The sequence below is a fragment of the Alosa alosa genome, chromosome 17, assembly GCF_017589495.1.
Source record: "Alosa alosa isolate M-15738 ecotype Scorff River chromosome 17, AALO_Geno_1.1, whole genome shotgun sequence".
Classification (NCBI taxonomy): domain Eukaryota; kingdom Metazoa; phylum Chordata; class Actinopteri; order Clupeiformes; family Clupeidae; genus Alosa; species Alosa alosa.
Genome location: NC_063205.1, coordinates 1,928,790 through 1,934,943, shown reverse-complemented (window position 1 = coordinate 1,934,943; position 6,154 = coordinate 1,928,790). Strand labels below are relative to the sequence as shown.

At 39.8% G+C, this 6,154-nt stretch overlaps 1 long non-coding RNA gene across 3 annotated transcripts in view; it reads right to left on the bottom strand.

The window, feature by feature from the left end:
* Nucleotides 1-152, bottom strand: part of LOC125310852 — an 11,892-nt gene extending 11,740 nt beyond the window's left edge. For all 3 annotated transcript variants that reach the window (XR_007196373.1, XR_007196374.1, XR_007196375.1), the window contains exon 1: nt 1-152. This exon is cut by the window's left edge and continues 145 nt beyond it. This is a non-coding gene — a long non-coding RNA (uncharacterized LOC125310852).
* Between the last annotated feature and the right edge of the window lie 6,002 nt (nt 153-6,154).

Genomic DNA, 6,154 nt, shown 5'->3' with positions numbered 1-6,154 from the left:
GCGCGGCGGCGCATGACCTACGTCCCCCGCGCAGCCCAGTCCCTTCTCCTCAGGCTCGCGGGAGTAGTACGGTGTCTGTCTGCTCACCACGAGCAGTCGTTTCCTCGCGCTGCTAGTGCCAGCCGCTGTCTCGCCTCACTCTACTGCTCGTCTGCGGGGATGTGTGTGTGTGTGTGTGCGAGAGAGAGGGAGAGAGAGGGAGGGGAGGGAGGGGGGGAGACTGTGTGCGTGTGTTTGTAGGCTCGCGGATCACTACGGATGGAGGCCGACCGATTCCTCTCCCGCTTTTCCAGAAACCCACAGAAGAGCCGCGTTACTATAACCAACCCGATGTGTTCCAAACGCTAAATAGTTTGAAAAGAGCAATCCAGTCAACACTTCATAATTCAATATGTACTGGGCTGAACACTCACTCAGTCTAGTGGGCTTATGGTTTCACATATGAGTTCAGATCACACACACTCTAATGACTAAATAAATAAGCCAAGAATCTAGGAAAAGTTTACCTAAATTCCTCTGTAGTATTCGGTCTTCTGACGGGACTCGCGGTGCGGGGGTGCCACGCGGGTGGACGGGACTCGCGGTGCGGGGTGCCAGAGGTGAATGGCCCTGCACTTGGGCACTGGGCACCAGGACTCCAGATCACACACCCACACACACACCAGAGAGTGGAGATGAATGGCCCCGTTTAGGGCACTTGGGCACCAGAACCCTCCAGATCACACACCCACACACACACACACACACACACACACACACACACACACACACAACTCAGTCCAGCGGAGACCAGTCGGCAATACAAACAGAAAACAGAGAACAAGCCCAGCAGAGTGGACCTTCTGTGTCTGTCCCTGATGCGCCATGAAGACATTTAATTACTGGTGATGAGGTGAAGTGCACCTCCACACTGGGGGTCTGTGGGGTGTGTGTGTGTGTGTGTGTGTGTGTGTGTGTGTGTGTGTGTGTGTGTGTGTGTGTGTGTGCAAAATTATTAGGTGTGTGTGTGTGTCATGTGTGTGTGTGTGTGTGTGTGTGTGTGCAAGGAGCATGTGTGGTGGCACCATTTGGGGTTCATTTTACTGTAAGTGGTGAAATTTCACATGAAATTCACGCTGGGAGAGTATTCTGCTGCTCAAGACACACTTATGACTACGACTAGCGGGACTCAAAAAGCAAAACTTCTGCTCCATGTCAGCTGTGATGAGTTGGCATGTGAACTTGACAGTCTTGCTGTGTGGCGTAGGCCATGCTTTATGTAGCCTTGTGTGTGTGTGTGTGTGTGTGTGTGAGACAGGCAGTCTTGCTGTGTGGCATAGGCAATGCTTTATGTACCCCTGATTGGCAAAAGCTGTATCTTCTCTGGGAATATCTGAATCCTTTCTGTAAGAAATTTGATTGGTGGTTTCAAATAAAGAATTCAATTCTATTTTGTGACACAGGCATGTGATCACACACTCTTCCTCCAGCAGTACCTATGATCAATCATTAGTTTGTGATTGGTTCAGTATTCAGGTGACCTCTACTCTCTCCTATCCAACACACAAACACACACACATACATACACACACACACACACACACACACACACACACACACACACACACACATACACACAAACACACACACACACGGCTGGTGTGTTGTTAACCTAAGGAGTCTTGATCAATGATTTGCTGTAGCTAGCTGTTGTTGAGTTGACCTTTGCCCTTGCATTGGAAAGTACCCATCTCAACAGGTCTGTGTGTGTGTGTGTGTGTGTGTGTGTGTGTGTGTGTGTGTGTGTGTGTGTGTGTGTGTGTGTGTGTGTGTGTGTGGAGGGGTGGGGGGGGTTGTAAAAGGAGTGACTGGGTGAGAGCATGTGCTTGTTGTTTCTGTACAGTATGTTGTTGTTGTATGTGTGTGTGTGTGTGTGTGTGTGTGTGTGTGTGTGTGTGTGTGTGTGTATGTTTGTCTGTATGCGAGAGAGGGAAAGATAGAGAGAGTGTGTGTGTCTCCAATCATGTTTTGTGTGGGTTTATTTGTGTGGGTAAGTGAATGTGTGTGTGTGTGTGTCCTTTACTGAATGATATGAGATAGGTGTGGCCTTGGAGCTCAGACTTTGCCTTGGACACTAACATGCAGGTTTTTGTGAACACATCACACACAGAAATGGAAATGCACAACCATATATACATACGATACATAAATACACAGACATCCCCACACACACTCTCTCTCTCTCTCTCTCTCTCTCAAATTCAAATTCAAAAAAAGCTTTATTGACATGACAAGAGCACTTGTGTTGTCAAAGCATACAAATCATTAGTAAGTTAGTGAGGAAACAAAGAGCATGAAAATAAGTAAGAATAAACAAATACATAAGTATATAAATATAAATAAAATAATAATAAAATAAATTCATAAAATAAATGATAAGAAATGAAATAATACTATTAATAATACTAATACTACTACTAATAATAATAATAATTAAAAGATTAGAAATGATAGTTCTGGATCTGCTATGGGATTGAATAGGATTTAAGGTGGTGGAATAGAGATTTAAGGTGGACAGATACACAAACTGAGCTGCTAGCTCACATATACACAAACTGAGCTGCTAGCTCACAGATACACAAACTGAGCTGCTAGCTCACATATACACAAACTGAGCTGCTAGCTTTCAGAACCTTAATTTGAGCTGCTAGCTCACATATACAGCAAACTGAGCTGCTAGCTCAATTGTCAAACTGTGTGTCACATATACTCCTAAGAGAATTTTCTGTGTGTCTTCTTTTGGAACTAGCATCTAATGACATCAATTGTTTATTGTGTCTACTAAATCTTGCATAGAAGTCGTTTCTCAGTAATTGATAAATGGGACACCTATTCAGAAAATGTATTTCATCTTCAACCTCCATTGTGTCGCAGTACTTGCATAGGCGTTGATGTTTTTCTTGCCATGATTTTTTGTGGCGTCCTATTTCTATTTGGAGTTTATGGTCACCCAATCTGTATTTTTTGAGGTTGTTTCAGTGTTACTAGATAATTTGCTAGTTTGTATTCTCTGTTTAATTGACAGTAGCTGCCCAGTTTTTTGTTGGAGTGAATTTCATTTTGCCATTGCGTAATGTAGGTTGCCTTTATGAATTTGTCTGTTTTATTCAGATTGGTTTAGGTTTATATCAGCAATGTTAAATTTATTTATGATTAATTGTGCAAGTTTATCTTTTAGTGGGTCTGATATGTTAGTCAGTAGTGCTTTGTGATGGTAACTAATAGTGTTTGCATTTTTTAAGTGTATCCAATATTTCATAACTCTTTTGGTGATGGCCAGGGACAATGGGAAGCGACCTAACTCTGCTCTGCAGGTATTATTTTGATGTACTTTTATGGACATGCAGAATAGATTTACATATTTCTGTGTGGAGTTTTTCAATTTCAGTCTGGTCCCATGGTTTTTTTGAAAGAAGTAATGGTGGACCCCAAATTTCTGAGCCATAGAGTAGGATTGGAGTAATAACGGCATCAATTATTTTTAACCAAATGTTGATGGGAGGTTGATATTTGTTAATTGTTTTATACACTGAATAGAATGCTCTTCGGGCTTTATTTTTTAATGCTTGCAATCCTGGAATAAAACTGCCAGATGTATTTATGACTAGACCTAAATATGTGTAGTTGGTTGTGTGTTCTAAAATATTAGGGCCTAATGTGAATAGGAATTTATTCTTTGTTGATCGTGCTCTCTTTTGGAATATCATTATTTTGGTTTTATTTAAATTTACTTTTAAGGACCATGTTTGGCAATATTGATTTAAAATGTCTAAATTTTGTCTCAACCCGTCCGCTGTTGGTGAAAGTAAAACCAGGTCATCGGCGAATATGAGAAATTTCACATCCTTGTAATGGAGAGTCAGTCCAGGAGCAGCTGATTTCTCTAACAGTGTGGCAAGTTCATTAATATATAAATTGAATAATGTTGGACTTAAGCTACAGCCTTGTCTTACTCCACGTTCTTGTTTAAAGAACTCTGTTCTTTTATTTCCTAACCGAACACTATTTATATTATTTTCATACATTGTTTTTATCAAATCATACGTTTTCCCTCCAATTCCAGCCTGTAACATTTTCAAGAATAGACCTTTATGCCAGATGTTATCAAAGGCTTTTTGGAAATCTACAAAGCATGCAAAGATTTTTTCCTTTTTGGAGTTATGTACATGTTTATTTATTAGTGTCTGGAGTGTGTATATGTGGTCGGAAGTTCGATGATTTGGTAGAAAACCAATTTGACTATTGTTCAGAATTTTGTGCTCGTCAAAGAATGTTAGAATTCGTTTGTTAATGATGCTGCAAAATAACTTTCCTAAATTACTTGTGATGCAAATGCCTCGGTAATTGTTTGGATTTAATTTATCACCAGATTTGGATATAGGGGTAATAAGGCCTTTATTCCAAATTGAGGGGAAGACTCCACTGTTGAGAACTAGGTTAAACAATTTAGTTATGGCTTCTTTGAGTTTTGAGTTGATATATTTTAGCATCTCAGTGGAGATACGGTCAATATCGGAAGCTTTTCTAGGATTACGTTTTTTAAGTTAGTATTTTAATTCAAATACTGTGATGGGCATGTCTAAGGGATTTTGGTAATCTTTGATGGTTTCCTTCAAACACTTTTGTTTCTTTATTATTGTGAGTTGTCCTGGTTCAAGTTCCATGCTTTCTGGGTTCTGGTAAAGATTTTTAAAATGGTTCATCCATATCTGGCTGTTTTTAATTGGAGTCTCAGATTTGCCAGCACCTGTTAGCTTTTTCCAATTTGACCAGAACATGTTTTGATTAATTGACCATTCGATTTTGGCTAGTTCTTTGGACATGTGAGATGATTTTTTGTTTTGTATATTTTTTTTAATTATTTTTTTTAATTCAAGATGATATCTTGTTCTGCTATCAGTATCGTTTGGGTTTCAATGTTTAATATTGGATACATATAACTCTCTAAACTTTATCCTTGCTGCATTGCAGTCTTTATCAAACCAATCCTCTTTGAATTTTGTTCTATTTCCTTTCATTCTAGAGATTTGTTTTACATTAGCTGTTTTTGCTAAATGTATTAATATATTGTTTAGGTGGTTACAGGCCATATTTACGTTCTCAGCATTTGGTTGGTTTTTGGTCATAATGAAATTATCAATAATTTGTTCATTGTTATTGATGACTGCTTCATATGTTGACACATTTTTGTCTGTCCATTTAACAGTTTTTGGAAGTAAGAATAATTTAGGTTCAACATTTTGTGAATTAAATTCTCTCTCTCACACAAACACACACAGCTCTGATTCAGTCCCCATCCTTTCAATCCATATGCATGAGTTTTAACCAGAACTGTACACACACACACACACACACACACACACACACACACACACACACAGACACACACACACACACAAACATACACACAGACACACACACACACACACACACACTCACACACACACACACACACACACAAACACACACACACACACACACACACACACACACACACACACACACACACACACACTGTATCTTGGTGCTTCCTGATCAAGCTGCCTAGATTTACTCCCTGTGCTAAGCCACTTCAAAGAACAGCGTCTGTCTTTGCCTGGGGAAGAACCCCCACACACACACACACACACACACCATCATTCTTTTTCAGCACCCATTTTCTTCCCACACTTCCACTACAATCACCACGGTTACGGCATCACACGACTGACAAGAAGGAACTGTAAATCATCACGTTTATTCCCATGAAAAAATACCAAATTATTTCTTAATTTCCGTTTTTCATGTGCACACACACTACAGCAGTGGTGGAATGTAACGAAGTACAAATACTTCGTTACTGTACTTAAGTAAATATTCCATGTATTTGTACTTTACTTAAGTAGAATTTATAGTGCATACTTTTACTTCGTTACATTTTACAGCAATTATCTGTACTTTTACTCCGCTACATTTTACAACACCATCGTTCCTTTTACGATACATTTTATGATCAGATTTTTCTCTCTGACAAACACGTTTGTTTTACCAGGGGCGGGTTGCTACCACAGGTTCTGAGCTTACGTGCCCAGCTTCTAAATCTTTGAAACATAAGCTTCTAGTCTAGACCAGGCAA